We start from the raw sequence: 17,543 nt of genomic DNA, 5'->3' as shown, positions 1-17,543 counted from the left end.
GAAATACGGATCGATATTTCGTCACAATGAACGATGCGTTGCCAAAATCGATTTTTATTTCCAGTACCTACCTACCTACTACCTACTCATCCGCGTACAGGTAGAGTGCTGGCGCGTTCACAAAACTCACACAAACGCATTTCAAATCTACAGTGCTCCCGAAGACAGCAGATAAAACTGTGCTTTTTACAGGTTTTTGAATGTAACTTTTCATTGGTAAGTAGGTACCTAAGTACTTGTTTATGGTTGAATTCCAGAACTTTAAATGATTCATTTTCAAATATTGAATTTAGGTAGGTACCTAGGTTCTTGTTTATGCTTGAATTAGGTACTTAAGTACTTGTTTATAGTTGAATTCCAAAACTTTAAATAATTAATTTTCAAATACAGAATTATTTTTGCAAATGTCAAACTCTGCTCTTTTGATCAATATGGGTTTACTTTATTTAGGAAAGTATTGAATGTCAGTTAATATTATTTTAGTATAGCTAAAAATCTAGTAAAAATAAATAAATGGGTAAAAATTATAAAGAGTTTAAGGAAATAATCTGATTGGGATCCATAAAAAACGAATGTTGTTTGTAAACATTCAAAAACATTTTTTTTATACACAAAGAAAACATCTTTCCCATTTTTTGTATATGCATTATCGGTAAAAGCAGCCCTGGCGAACGATGAGAAAAAATTACGCTCCTAACTTTTTTTCTACGTAATAAATATAATATTTTAAGAGCTATAAATATGCTCACGGCAAAGATCTACATTTCGCTGAAAACCGCAGCTATTTAGTTTTGTCCCGTAGTTATTCAGTCCATCAAGGACACACATACAAACATTGCCATAGAAGATAGATTAATTAAAAATACCTATACAATCCTTCAATTATGATTTCCTCAGAATTGAAAGAATTGTCTGACCGTGGAGTTATAGCTGATTTGATATTCTTATTTAAAATAATGAAATCAATAATTGACTGCCCTACTCAGCTTGAACTAATTCAAATTCGAATACCTGGTAGGCGCTCTAGAAGTAAAGAATGATTTTTTGTAACAATTCACGAACCAACTTCGAAATGCACTCATCAGACCCAGGATACTGGTGGATTTTTATAAGCTGGCGCGTGCGCTATACTTACACATACGCATTGTGTAGTATCCGTGAATAAGCCCATGGTATGTCATCGCACGGCATACGCATTATGAAAATAATCTGTCTCTCGCGCTCAGATGCGCTTATGAGCGTGACATATACAAATATCGCTTTATTAGTTGCTAATGCTAATGATATACAATATACACAGGATGCTTCTGCGTTCGTCTGAATTTCGCTGCAATTCTTAATAGTAAAAATATAATATGTACGAGTATTAAGTTATGGAATAAAAACACTGGTTTATAAATATGCAGGTATTTTCATTTAATCAAATTATAAATAGATCGATTATGTAGTGATGGCGCTTTCACAAAACTTACACAAAAACATTTTTAATGAACAGAATACTGATTTTAAAAATCTTGATGTTATATATTGTTATATTAAATGTTTTTATAAATCTCCTTTGGATTAGAGCGAAAAAAAAACAATTACTTAAGAAAATGTCATATATTTACGAGTATTTAGTTTTAAACAAGCATGTTTTTTATTTGATATTTTGTGTTCATCTTAGTAATAATTAATAGAGTGTAATTAAAATGCACAGTACAAATTATACCGGAAAAAATATGTATACACACTTATTGATAAACAATAAATCTTGTTATGTATCTACTTAAAACAATCTACACAACTTCACATTCTAGTTCTAGAGTAATTGCTTACAATTTATTTATTTTTTCAAATTTAAATTGCCCCTTGTTCTTGTAAGGACTATGATTAGTAAAATGCAACATTTTGAAAAATGATTTGAAAAATATAAAATAATGAAACAAAGTTTTTTAGTAAATTAACATTACATTTTCTTAACCCATTGTATTTTTTTTTATATTCACAACCCTTTAATCCAACATCGAATTTAAAAGAAGGTAGCCCATTTGGTTAAAATTTAATACAACTTTTTTATAAATCAAAATCCTGTAGATTTTAAATGCGTTAGTGTGAATGCGCCAGCTTAAGTTAAACCACCAGTTTATAGGTATGGAAATCAGTTTGAATAAATAAATATTCAATATTTTCTATACAAATTCTGTTAATGAATTAAAATGTCGTCTCTCTCGTTATTTGTTAGAAAAGAAATGGATTTATTTTTTATTGTATAATTAAATTTAACTTTGTTTCATTGGATATGTATTTGTTCATTTCTTCATCTTAACGTATTGTACATAATATAAATCGAACATTGTTGATCTTCCTCCAACCAACTGATAAAATAAAGGTGTTATCCAATAATTTTTCTTGTTGATCTAAAAAAGTTATTTTTTAAAAGTATTATCGTTGCTTTAATTTTATTTTTTATTATTACCTACTGGAATACTAACCACTTTATTTTTATGTTAAATTATTCTTAACTTCACTTTGTTATATTTATTTTAAGAACATAAATATTTATATCAAAAACATAATATTTTGTGTTTAGAGATGTTATGTTTCTTTTTACTTATTATTGTTTTTTTTTAAATATATTTTATGTTCACTGATTTTTTTAGTGCTGACTATTCTATTATATTTTATATTATGTATTAGATAATGAATTTTTCACTGCTGTGATTATTTCTGCAAAAGATTTTTTTGTAAAAGGTTCTTTAAACCGTTGATGTATAAATAAATTATGTTAATACATTGTTGGAAATTTAGATAAATATAAATAGTATTAAAAATATGGGATACCTGAAAATATTTTTAATATTCATACAAAAATACAATAAATACAAAAACTATCTTACTAGGACTAATAAGTTCTATGTTGTGAGCTATCCTTTTTTATTTAGATAATTAATTATATTAAATAATGAGACGCTAATTATACATCGCTTTGTGCTCCTAAATTACAAAAAAAATACATAAACGCAATACTTTTTTTTCAATATTTTTTTTTCGACCAATTAAATTTTGTTGACCTCGTGGTGTCAGCGCGTTTGCCTACCATTCAAGAGGTCTCAGGTTCGATTCCCGGCATGGTTGATATGAAATATTTATAAAAAGGGTGTTTTCAAATAAGAATACTTCATAGTCCCTGGACTGGTACCTGAAGTGTAAGACTGATCATCTTACCTTCATGTAACAAAGATGATTAAGATAGGCTGAGATTGGTGTAGCAATACAGTGCCCTATGCACCATTAGGTGCGGAAAGGGAATAGGATGAAAAGAAATATTAACTTTAGCCGATTATTTTCATTAGAGTGTTTTATTATGTGCTCCTACTACCTACATACATATTAAAAGTGTTTCTCGCCCATATTATGACAATAAGCTATATCTATAGATAACAGCACTCGGGCTTAACAACGCTCGATCAATTCCATTCATGGAGTTATATTATATGGATTTACTTATATATTTTTGTTGTTACTTCAGGAATTGACGATGATACAATGCTGTGCAAGACAGAATACTGCATCTTAAAATACAGCATTCTGCCAGGACAACTCCATATATACGTTATTTTGCCATTACAGAACCTTCGCCGTGCGGAACGTGGCACAGTGCGCGCGCATATAAAGAGTTGCTGCGTATAAACCTTTATAAATCAAAAAGCTCCTTTTTCAATGTTCCGGCAGAACGTGCTTTTGTGAATTCTATTAAAAATACAAAATACATTTTTTTTATTTCTTCATTTTTTATTTATGTTTTGAATGAAGGGTTAATCCAACTTCTCACCAAATTCAAAATTATTCCTGTTATTACTTTGCGAGGAACATAACAAAATGTCTAAACATCTTTAAAATCATTTATCTCAAAACTATCTTTTTTTAAGATACAGCGTATTGCCATAACATGGGTGTTGTATGCTAAATTTTGTTAGTAAATCTGCATTGCAATTAGCGAGTACTTTAAGCAATTAGGTGCTATTATGAATTCACCGTGCTAATGTTAGTTTGTTATTATTTATGCCACACCGGTGTGTGTAGCTAGTAGTTAGTGGTGTGGCATTCGCGTCCCACGGGCCGCCCCCGCCCCCGCCCACGCCCCCTCGCCGCTCCACCGCCATTAGACTGAAGACAGGTGGCATTTACACTCGGCGGACCGCGTCTGCCTTGATCCCGGCCAATATCACCCGGAGAAAGTGTTTTCTCGTGTCGATCGTAACTCGAATCGTTCGCGTAACCGCTCTAAAAAATGTCCCCCGCGACGCTAATTAGCATGCAGCCCGCGGTAAATGCAATGCTTCTTTTAAGGTCAGTGAAAACAGAAAGTCACCAATCAGCCGAGTTACTGCTTCTACTTATCTGTATTATTAGGATGTATAGTCATAGCTATAGTCATTTTTGTCGATTCGTGAGAAGTTTTCCAGAAAGGCTTCGTAAGAAGTTTGCAAGAAAAGCGGGAATAAAAAGATATTCCGGTTCATATACAGTTTGCAAGAAATACATGAAAAATATGGTTAGAAGTTAAAAAAAAAAACATAAAACAACATTTTCCATTTCATGTGAAACTTTCAGGAAATGTGTGAAACAACATGATTTTCAGATTTATGTAAAGTTTGCAGGAAATGCACGAAACGATTGATTTGACATTTAGAAAATACACCTCAAACATATGGTTTTCTAATTCTAGATGAGTGTGCATGTGTGCGAGAACATCGTGAAACAATATGAATTTTCAATTCACGAGAAGTTTGCGAGAAAATCGTAATGCGATATAATTTACATTTTAATTGTTAAAAAATCCCCTGCAGTATTATATCATATCAATGAACAGGAGATATCGTATTCTTGAAATAAATTTTCAACCGAAATTAAGTACAAGTGGGCTTTATTGGATTATTGTAACAGGGAAATGACTGAGGTTGAATTGATTAAAATTAAGCAACTCACTTAATAATGACATTTTTAATTGAATGGATAACATGTATAATTTGTAATATTGTTGATGATAAAGTCAAATAAATATATTATTGTCATAGCTCTTTGAATCAATACTCGGTCAACTCAATATAGTAAATAATATGAACTCAATATAATAACTCAATATAGTAAATAATATGATCAGTACAGTCAGATATGAAAATTCCTTCCTATTCGAATCACATTATTTCTGCCTGAATTAGTAAATTCCCGAATCTTGAGACTTCTGTATTTTATTCACTACTTTTTAATACGTACGTGTGTGTTTTTTCGCTACTACTTTAAAAACCTTTCTAACTACTTTTTAGATGATAAATATTACAATTTGAAATATTTATGTCTATGCGTTTTTTTCTGTTTCTTTCGACATTCCAATCGTCATCTTATAATATTGTTATGCGTTTATTTTATTTATTATTATCTTAAATTTGTTAGCAAACATTTTGACTGTATTTGAATCAGTATAAATGATTATGTTTTGAATTAATATTAAAATTGCATACCCATGCTAATTGGTTGAATGCATCAGTATGTTTTATAAGTACTCATTAATTTTAATTCACAAGTGTGAACAAAACAGACGTTCACAAATGTGATTTCTCCATAAATTACAATAGAAGAAAATTATTTAGAACCAAATGAACGAAAATATGTTATGTTTGTTAATTTATTTACATTTGACGAGGCGGCCTCTGACCGACCCGAAGGTTCTGGTTTCGATTCCTGTGAGAATACAAAAAAATAATATGATAAAGCTTGGGTGTACTGGCTGTAATTCACCACTGTAATTGGGCCCCGAGGCCTGTTGTGGTGCAAAAAAAAACAATATCGCCAATCGCGAACTCCGAATCAGGAGGTCGAAGATCGAATCCCGCTCTAGCATTAGTTGTTTCCCATTTTCTAACAAGTTTTGGGTAAATCATAGAAACGCACAATAAAAAAATAAAAAAAGCCCACCAGTTTGATAAAAACCGCACGTAAATCGTTTCAGTAGCTATAGTTATTCAGTCCATCGAGGACACACATACAAACATTGCCTTTTATATGATATAGATATGCTAACAAACCTATGAAGATGTTTTCAGACGATGCGACGCTTCTTAAATAAATTAATGGCTAGACAGTCTGCTAGTTACTTACTTAAGTGGCAGTCAAAGGTTTGGTCGTTTTAAGCCTGTATTTACTCGCATACCTTTAGTGAAATTATTACTACCATATCCTAAACAGGCTTTTATTTTAAATAACAAAGGACTGTTTTATCTTATAGAACCTGCCTCATATTAACAACTATCCAATTGAAATCACCTAATTCATTCGACTATGTTTCGTCGAATTTGTTCCATATTATGCTTTTTAACTAGGTACCTAAATATTTACATAAGCATTTAAAATCTAGAAACCATTATCTTCAGCATCTTGTCGTTTACTAGGCCGCGATTCCAAACGTATCGGTACATATCGAGACGGTATAAAATATAATCGTTATTTATTTACAAATATGTTTATATTTGTATGAAGTATCTTCGTTGGTAACCTGTTATTAAACATGATTAGAAAAAAAATGTATACGTATTCTACAGGTTGTTCTTTAAACCCTGTCAAAAAACAAATGGTTGCTTACTTCTGCAGGGGAGAAGCGAGGGGGGCGTGGCCATGTAGTTGACGGTGTATCAGACTCCCCCTCCCCTCTCCTCGCTTCACCCTTGCAGAAGTAAGCAACCATTTGTTTTTTTTTTAATATTTTATTTTCGTAAATTTTATTCGTTTTAAAAATTTATTTTTATGTGCCAATATGTCTTCTTGCTCATACTGATCATCGTGGTTTCGGATGTGACAGGGTTTAAAGAATACCCTGTTTATTTCGCAACGAAAACTTAATTTTACTTTGTAGATAAAATTGAAGACAAGAAGTGTTAACTTCCCATCGTTAATACGGGTCCTGGTCTGCTCTATTTAAAATTAAAATTGTAGTATTATATACCATGTTTTCCCTCTAAATTATTTTTCGAAAAGTACAAGTATAGTATTAACTAGATACGTATCTTGCGCAATATTATGTAGACGTGCATAGTAATTTTAGATTACTGCATGTTTAGGTACAAAGTAGTTAGAAGCAGGTGAGATCATTGATTCACAGCCGGAATTCTGAGAATGTGATCAAATTGATAGTAAAGGCCAAGAGTTATTTAAATGAGAGTATTCTGTACTCACTTACCTACTCATTATTTTGTCGCGATATTTTGGTCTCGCGGTCGCTTCGTACATTTTTTTATTTATTTTTACTTAAAATCAACCGAATGAGGCTTTCGTCGAAGTCATTAACTTCTGACTACACGAAAAACATTTTCCTGGATAATTACAATCGGTTCGGACAAATAACGCCTAGAAATGTAGTCAAAATTAATGATTTTAATTGTACTAACATGGATTGTCAAAATATCCATTGAAATGGCAATTATCCTTTATTTATAACGATAAAGGGACGCCTCGTGCCGAAGACACAGTTTCGATAATTTGTCGACGTCCGTTTGAAAGGATGGATTGTTTGATCGATCACAACAACACGCTGCTAGCAAGTGTGGCGCGGCGGGTAAGGAAGGCGGCGGCGGCGCGGAGGGCGGCGCGGCTGGGCGGGCAATATGCCAACTGCTCTTCTCTCGACCGATATAAATAAACAGGCGCTCGGAATCCGCCCGGCCTGGAAGCGACTATTTTCGACGACTCCATGTCCCCGCGCATCGCTTCACATCTTCACAATCTACAAACATCGTTTGCATGAAAAGATACCGCGAGGAGGGTACCTTTACATTTTTAAATCCGATTGATGACACGTTTTTTTAAATCCTAGACCTATGTTTTACCGGTTCTCTCTACTAGCCTTGTGTTGGTCCTTATATTAATTAGTATATTACGTCAGAAAAATGTTTTACTTATTTTTAAAAATATGTGTTTATTTAACAATGTTTTGAGTATGTCCAATTTGTAGACAGGCTGGATTCTATCCCTAACAAGGATATTAGATCTAAATTTATTGCAACAGAGAGAAAAATCATTTTTGAAAAAGGAATATGGAATTCTAGGCATCTACAAGGCTTATGACCTGTCATTGGCTGGTTTATGTGGCCACTTTCCACGTTGTGTAACGTCCATTATTCAAAGTCAACATATGGAAGAGTTGAGGAAATATGGACGTTTAAATATATGCAGAATGGTGAATGTTACACCGTGTGTAAAGTGACCAATTTAACCAACCAATGACACATCACAAGCTTTTTTGTAAGATCTTCCGTGTAAACAAACAAAATGTCTGACAATCACGTGATCGAATGGGGCCAAGCTTTTCCATCCAAATGTTTGCACCCCCTTTTAAAAAAACATTTGCATTTAATGTTTTTAAATAAACCAAATGTAAAATAAAATAAAATAAAATTCATTGTTGATTTTGTTAGTATGTACAGTAGATAAAAATATAAAGTTGAGCTTTTATTCTATTCCTTAATCTTTAATTTTTTAAAACCGTTTCACAAAATTTGTAAATAACTTGCGCTGAAAAAGTTGGAATCGAGTTGTGGTAGAGTGGCATTTGAACCTCGGACCTTTGATTCGTGAGTCCACAACACTACCACGGGACCTTCAATAATTTAATGTAGGTATTATTTATTTGCCTTGTGCGGCTTTTTTGTATAAACTAATATATAAACAATCTGTACATATTACATATATATTTTAGATACATACATGGTGTTCTTTAAACCCTGTCACATCCGAAACCGCAATTATCAGTATGGGCAAGAAGACATATTAGCATATTTAAAAAATATTTTGGACCAAGAAATTTATAAAAAATAAAACATTAAAAAAAAAACAAATGGTTGCTTACTTCTGCAGGGGAGAAGTGAGGGAAGCGCGGCGCAGTATCAGACTACCCCCTCTCCCTCCTCGTTTCTGCCCTGCAGAAGTAAGCAACCATTTACTTTTTTTGATATTTTATTTTTTAAAATTTTATTAGTTCAAATAAATTATTTAAATGTGCCAATATGTCTTCTTGCTCATGCTGATCATCGTGGTTTCGAATTTGACAGGGTTTAATGAACACCCTGTATATTATATTTCATTATTACATTTGCTAATACGACATGACATTATTATTGTTTATTGTATTGTCATATCCTAGCATGTTAGCGCATTTAACTTAATTTTCTGGAGTTCTAATTGTTATCCTTAAAAACATTATTTGATTTTAACAAGAAATATTTTTTACGTAAAATATTTTGTTCGTTGGTGTGGAGGAGGCTTAACAAAAATGGCCGACATTTTATCACGCAGTGAGCTCGTGATTCGCACGTGTACAGCGGCCCAGTCTCGGTGTATAGACGTCCATATTCCCTTCCCAAAAATGTTTTCCCTCTGTTGCGAGAAATTTACATGTTTGTTTGTTGTGTTTTAAGTAAAAATGTCGTGTTTAAAAATAAGAACGAAGTTTTGATAGTAGAAAATCGAACTCAGATCTCGGGTCCGGAAAATACAACACTCTCAGAATCTTTTTTTCCACGTTCCCGTAAAACGTTACCTTCACACCATTAATTGATGGCGACGCTGAAAGTACCGTCTGATTTTTCTTGTAAGTACGTTTAGTTCCCTGTAATAATACTTTTAACCCTTTATTTAATATGACTTTATTTGTACGATTTCACTAACCAAAACTTTACGGTCTGCACCTCTTCCGGTTTTCCTCTGAATTTCCGAATGCATTGACAAAATATGTTATTTCCTGGCTTTGTTAGTCCAACAGCCAACAGCTGTTGGGGACCGCGCTCCTACTGCTTGCCCCAAACGTTTATTGATTTTATTTTAAAGACGGAAATAACATTATAAAATCTATTCTAGTATAATAAATATTTACTGTGTTATGAGTCAATATACGAGTACCTATTCGCTTGTCCAAAATCGGAATTAATAATTTCTTTGCTTTTCTTAATATTTTTTATTCAGTCAAATTTTAAAAATACGATGCTGCGATAATTTAAATCTTATCGTAGTAATAAATTATGTACGTGTTTTTGTGATATATCTTTCTTTACGAACGTGTGCACGGTATTTTCCAATAAATAGTCATTTCAAATTCAAAATAATATTTATGTGTATGATTGTTGACCATATATTCATTTTATTATTGAACGTATATCTTGGAGATGTGGAAGTGACTCGTAGTGTAGTGGTTTGTGCGTTCGCCAACCATGTTTGATGTCCTAGGTTCGATTCCTAGAAGAGTGGACGTGAAATATCGGTTTAGAAGGTGGTCGTCCTCTGCAATATTGTATTGTGCCTGGACTGGCATCTGAATCTTAAGACTGGTCACCTTTCGTTCCAAGTAAAAACAATCTAGATAAGCTGCAGTTGGAGTGATAGTGTGGTTCCCTATGCACCACTGGGTGCGGATAGAAAGATGATGATGATGATAATTTATAATGTATGTACTCATTAGCATGATTGTAAGTAATCTAAATGTTTTTTGAAACAGTAAATTCACCAGAAAATATTCTGTTTTTTGGCAAATAGGTCATGATTTTAAATTTCAGAACTGGGCCAACTACCGTTGTATTTTAAATTGTGTCAATATATAAATTTATTTAATGAATTAAAATTTATAGTACCGCACGATTGCCAATCACAATGTACGTATGTGTACGATTAGGAATTATATTATTATGGTATATTATTATTAGGGGTAATATTTTGTTTTTACGCTTCCGCGATCATTTTGAAATACCGCTAATAAATAAACTTTATGTGTGTGCATTATTTGTGTAAGGAAGCAGCTCTAGTGTATTTCTTTACTTGGTATAGTAGGAATGTAATAACATTACATTTTTACTTTTCGCTTAACGCAGATTCATTTATATCATTTAGCAGCGGCACTGTCAAATTAAATTATGTGTTAATAAACACCGTGCATAAATTACCTTTAGTTTTTCGAAATGCTTTATAATGAAAAAAGACAAAAAACATTTAAAAAAAGAATTTAAAAACTTCTTTAATTGTTATGATTTAAACTCTTCAATCAAAAAATCTTCAATCTTTGAAATACATATTTATTCAATAGGGTGTTTTTACACTAAAATATTTCATAGTCCCTGTTAACGAAAAGGCGGACTGTAAATGAAAATCGAATTTCATTCAATTTTGTTATTGGGAAATATTTGAGAAAGGAATAGGAACATGGTATGAATACCTACCATTAATATGGTCTGAATGTTCTTCAATTTCTGGCACTGGATTACAAAATGATTGTCTTGTCTCTTGTCATTGTCTCATTTTATTTTATTTTTTGTATAAAATGAGACAATGTTTTCCACGACGCGCGACGATTCCAAGCTCTTTTTATCCGATTTTATGTCAAGTCAAAAATGTTATTTTGTTTTTGTTCTAAATCCGAATCTTCTAATTTTGAATATCTTCTATCTTGATGTTAGGTAGGTACCATAAGGATGGGTCAAAGGAAGGATGGGAACGAAAGGTAATCGGCCAGGAATAGTATCGATAAATGCTGTTATTTACTTAACAGTCCCTGGTATTTGAAGCGTAAGACTGATCACTTACCTTCATGTAAAAAAAGGATCAAGATACGCTACGATTGGTGTACCAATGCAGTGCCCTATGCACCATAAGGTGCGGATAGGGAATGATGATGAAAATCTTCAACCTAATTAATCATTCGACGAGAATGCATGTACCAAACAATGAGGAACTTCAGCCCTACGGGAAATTGGATACAAAAAATGTTTTCTTACGCAGGGTAAAAATTAGAGCATTCAATTGTACGCCAAAGTTTCTTGAAAATGTACAGAAAAAAATTTAAATATTTTGATAAAAACGCACTACTTTAAATGACGTCACTGGTTCATGTGAATCAACCTATGATCTGAGAGCTATGGAAGATTTCCGGTCTGCTTGTCACTTCTGGACCAATGGGAAGAACTGAATGAGAATAAGCGGAAATGAACCTCTGACGTTACACGCGGAGTTATTTCAGAAATACAAAACTTTGAAAAATCATAGCGCCGATAATACGATATATAAAAATTTAAAAAAAAAATGACTTAGTTTAACAGTCTATTAACAAATATTTTTTTTTTTAAAAACCGCTGAACTTCCTCATTAGGATGATGTTATTTTTTATGCATAAAAAAGTTAATATCATATTTGAATGTTTACAAGCAATATTATTTTTTTATATCAGCTGCTTTCCTTAAATTCCTTATAATTTATACCCATTTAAGTATTTTTACTGGATTTTTGGTAATGCTTAAAAAAAATTACCAACATAACACATATGTGAAAATTGTAATCCTGCGTAAAGTACACCCCTGTTATTAAGAAGAGCAGAGTTTGACATTTGCAAAAATAACTATATATTTGAAAATGAATTATTTTAAGTTTTAGACTTAGGCACTAATGAAAAGTTACACCAACTTTTTAAAGTTTATCCGAACGGTTTTTACACGCTTTCACGACACAATAAGGTATTTTGGTTTCGAATTAAATGTAAAGTTCATGTCAATACCCGGCTGGCGGTTAAAGAATGAATGAATATGCGTTGGGCATGAGTTAAGTGTCCTAAATTTGGAGTGCTCAGGGTTCGTGTTTTTATTTAAGAACACCGAACATGTTAATACAGTTAAGTAAAAGTGAAGTTTGACAATAACTTTAACTTAATTCAATAAATTTTCAGTTATTCATTTAATCAATATACGAGGATATACTCAAATCTAGCAATAGCAAAGCATTGCTGAGTTCAGCTCGTAAATTATAAAATATAGTAGACTTTCAATACGTATAATTATACTCGGGGGTGGGCTGCCAATTTTTTAACAAGGGGATCGCGGGGGATGGTGGTTGAGAGGAAGGTTCGTTGGATGGGTTGGAGAGAGAAGGGGGAAGGGGGAGGTGTATCATTTTGTTCTAACTATCCAAAACACTATTACATAATAATGAAAAATAATATAAAATACTTAATATGTTTTATAATACATTTAAACCATCCACTGAAATTGCATTTATGTATTGATTTGATCTGAGAATATTGATTTCTCTTAATTTAACAAGGGGCCCGCCGGCCCAAGTCAAATTTAACAAGGGGCTCGCGCGAGACCCTCCGAGCCCACTGCGGCCACCCCCGATTGTACTCTGACGTATGAACCATATTCCTCAGCTTCCTTTCTAGTTCTTTTAGCCATCCATTTATGGATAGTAATTTTGAAAGCATCGCTATTTATTTTGCTTATCGACATATCCGTACATAATAAATTATAAAGTTTAGATGCCAGAAAATTGTAGTGTCTCTCCGTAATTTGTTTTTGTGTTTGGTAGCAAAATTATTTTTAATTACATGGATTTTGATTTGTCTATAACTAGGAAAATATTTTTAAACTATTTTTTTTATTTTCATATATACGTGTTTATTGATGTTTTCAAAATAAGTAAAAAATAATAACTGTTAGTGCATACACAATTAATCATAACGTTTGTTCCTCTCTTATAGAGTAAAAAAACGTGTTTGTAGAGGAAGTTCGTTTTAAATTATTTTTTATTTATATATATGTATATTGTCGGCCTCGTGGTGTAATGGTCAGCGCGTTTGCCTACCATGCAAGAGATCTCGGGTTCGATTCCTGGCATGATTGATATTAAATATTTATTTAAAAGGGTGTTTTTACACTAAAAATATTTCATAGTCTCTGGACTGGTACCTGAAGCGTGTGACTGATCATCTTACTTTCATGTTACAAAAAAAATATTGATCAAGATACGCTGCGATTTGTCACATACTTGTCATATATACGTCCCCAAGCGAAGCAAATAAAACTGTGCTTCGATCACCCCCCTATCATTGCGAATTAAACCCGATTGAATTGGTGTGGTCGGTGTTAAAACACCACGTAAAGTTAACAATACCACTTTCAATATCGTGGTTATACAAGTAAAAGTGACCATTTGCTAAAATGACGAAATTGTGATTATTGACTTTTTGGCATCGTATTAGCATAATGCTTGACTGGTAAAAATGCCAAGTCGATCCGACACTCCAAAAAAATTTAATTTGTAAAATATGTGCCCATTTGATTAAAGCTCACAGATTTTTGACAAGTAAAACTGACTAACACACAGTCACTTTTATCAGTGAATTTAAGATCAAGGAATTGACCAAGTAACAATTAGTAAATTTTACTTGTAGGTGAGGTCACCAGTAAAAGTAAGTTAGAGTTAGCATTTAGTATTTAGTAAGTTAGTATACGTTTTGTATTTGACAGATACGGTTTTTTTTAAATAAAAGTTCATTAATAAAAATTATTCTTTAGATTATTACGTAACACTTCTTAATTATTTGTTCTTGTTCATTTATTTTGTATTTCTGTGTTTATTTAACCTTCGTAAATATAAAAAAATGGATTATTGAAATAAAAAATTTAAAAAATACTACCACCCTCAATGAACGAAACAAAAATGATTATCTGCAAAATTTCATGTCAAATTTTACAGGTAAAATTGACTAAGTTTTTCAATTAAAAAAAATAATAAAAGTAATAATGTTTTAAAAATACGTTTATACTTTACATTAAAGTTGAAAGTACCGTACATATAATGTAAAATTACCAACCACCTACTTGAAAAATCTGATCTTTGAGAAGCTATTGAACTCTAGAAAAACACTAAAATGGGTCCCCTGAACATTATTGATTTTGTCACTTGGTTAATTTTTTGTATGCCTACGATATAAGTGATGTGAGAACACTTATGCAAGGAAGATATTGAAAGAGTAACACCATACCATTGGAATAATTTCGTTTGACATATTATTGGGATTGAGCAAAAATTTTGGAATGTCGATCATTGGCTTTCGATGTTTCAAATGGGGTCATTTGAGTAAGATTACTTTTTTTAATGGCAATGATGATATTTTCAACAAAATACAATTGTATATTATTATTTTTTGTAATGAATAAATGTATTTGTATGGATGAATAAATAAATCGTAAAATAAAAAGTGCATGCAATATTTATATTCTTAAACTATAACCATCTTTATTATCACCATCATTAAATGTATGAATTGCTATTATTTTTTTGATTGTGAGCAGGTAATTAATATTAAAATGGGAATAAAATTAATGAATTAATTCAATTCAATTGATTAATCAGGATTAAATGCGTAAAGTGAGTAGTGGGGGAGGAGGATGGACATGCGCGGATGAAGGTCGTTCTGATAGTGGATCGAAAATATATAAAATCAAATTATTTGGAAATCAAGAATTTCGAAAATATTGTAAATTAGTTTTTTTTTTATCTTTGCATAATGGATGCTTTGTTAATGACGTTTACAATTATTGAGGGTACATCTCGTTATTTTAAAACGAAATTTGATTGATGAGTTTTAGGCTTTTTAAATATAATTTTAATTTTAATTAAAAGTGGACGTAAATTTGTCTCGTAAGCTCCTCCTCAGCCTACGACTCCATACTGCAGAATAGACTGTATGATGATTACGTTAAAATATTTTTGGAGAGAGAGTGTTTCTTAGTCTAACAAATATGTAAATAAGTTTTCCAACTCTTTTTATCCATTAAAATTTTACTTGTGATTAAAAAAAAATACAATAGGTATACATACGTTACAAATACAAAATACACTATTACATAAGCACAAAAAAAATCCCGCAACGGCATGACCTGCTTGTGGGGATACATTTTATTTTAAACGAGCTGAACCCGGCAATGCTTTGCTGATGCTAGATTAAAGACACCCTCGTACATAGATTAAATGAACACAGTTAAAAGTTTCACATCAATTATTGTATTTAGTCCAAGTTAGGTATGTACATATTATACATGATTATTTTTGTGTTTCGGTGTGAGGACAGAGAATTTTGATACATAGGTATTCGAACATTTTTTTCTGTCACTGATTTTGTTCTTTTTTTAGACCAGAGTACCAAAATAAAATTTTCTTTCTCAGTACATTTTGCGTTTTACAAAAATAATTATATTTGTATGCCCTACGCCCGAAGACAACAGATAAAACTGTGCTCTTTTACGGGTTTTTTTTTTATGGTTTTAGTTCCCATAATAATCATTTTTTCAAAAAACGAAACAATAGCGACTCACCACTGGTAAATATTTCTATAAAAAAAATCACTGCTCCAATGCCATAATTCAGAGAGAAAATACGGGAATACGTTTGTATGAAGAAAAGTCGGACTGCGTTTCCTCTTAAGATTAAGCATTATTAACAATGTTTTGAGTTTGTCCAAATTTTTGTAGACATGGACTCCATTCAACCCCCTAGGGAGCTGTTAATATTAACACAATACAACAGGTGAAGAACATTTTAGAGAAGGGAACAGATGGAAGAACCGAAGGAATATAGATGTTCAAATATAGGCAGAATGGTGAATGTTACACGGTGTCCAAAGAGGCCACTTAAACCAGCCAATGACAGGCCAGAAGCCCTTTGGATGCCTAGAGTTCCATATTACCTTCTCTTAAAAAACGTTTTTTATCTCTGTTGTATTATATACATAAACATTATTAAATATATTTACAAAACTTTACTTTATAATGCTTTTATGTAACCATAGAAAGAGGTTCAGTGTTCTTAAATATAACCATCGACCTATTAATGCACATAGACGCACTTGTAACCCTCTAAAATTACGACATTTAACTCATGCCCAAACGCTCAGTCCTGCCCTACGCGTATTGAGTCGTTCTTTAACCGTCTGCCAGGTTTTAAAGTGAGCTGACATTTGATTCGAAACCGAAATTCTTAGTTGTGTCGCGAAAGCGTGTAAAAACCGTTCGGATAAACATAAAAAAGATGATGTAATTTTTTATTGATAAGTAGGTACCTAGGCACTTGTTTATGATTTTATTCCATAACTTATAAAAATAATTTTCAAGTATTGAATTTGAGGTGGTATCTAGGTAGGTACCTGTTTATGGTTGAATTCCAAAACTTTAAATAATAAATTTTCTAACTAACTAACCATCACGCCATTTCCCCGGAGGGGTAGGCAGAGAGGATAGAACGCCACACCACTCTGTCCTGGCACACTTCCTTTGCTTCCTTCACATTCATACATCTTCTCATGCACGCACGTCGATTATTCCGACTTTTCACATGACCACTTTCAAGAATTTGTTGTACTTGATCATGCCATGTCTTTCTCGGCCTTCCTCGACTTCTACAACCAGACACATTCGCATCATAAATCTTTTTAGCCGTTCTTTCATCATTCATTCGCTCCACATGACCGAACCATCGCAAAAGACCTTTCTTAATTTTGTCGATAATGCTTAACTCAGCCTTGCATTCTGCTCTAATTTCGACATTAGGGCACCTATCACCCATATAAATTTTCAAATATTTTTTTTTTGCAAATAATGTCAAACTCTGCTCTTCTCCAACACTTTATTTAGGAATGCGATTTTCAAAAATGTATTGAATGTCGGTTAATATTATATTAGTATTTTTTTTAATTCAGT

General features: G+C 32.2%; 1 protein-coding gene across 27 annotated transcripts in view; it reads left to right on the top strand.

Annotated features, from left to right (window-relative positions):
- Nucleotides 1–17,543, top strand: part of Nuak (Nuak family kinase 1) — a 66,517-nt gene that overhangs the window by 10,885 nt on the left and 38,089 nt on the right. Inside the window, exon 1 of one of the 27 annotated variants that reach the window (XM_088241664.1) lies at nucleotides 9,322–9,622. The exons of 25 other annotated variants lie outside the window; for them this stretch is intronic. The gene's annotated coding sequence lies outside the window, so the exon portion shown is untranslated. Of the gene's footprint in view, nucleotides 1–9,321; nucleotides 9,623–17,543 lie in introns of those variants that run through there. One more of the 27 variants, XM_088241659.1, reaches the window with a different exon arrangement.

Source organism: Micrasema longulum, unplaced genomic scaffold, assembly GCF_059751315.1.
Source record: "Micrasema longulum isolate JH-2025_06_02 unplaced genomic scaffold, ASM5975131v1 h1tg003014l, whole genome shotgun sequence".
Classification (NCBI taxonomy): Eukaryota; Metazoa; Arthropoda; class Insecta; order Trichoptera; family Brachycentridae; genus Micrasema; species Micrasema longulum.
This window is presented reverse-complemented; position numbering and strand designations above follow the sequence as displayed.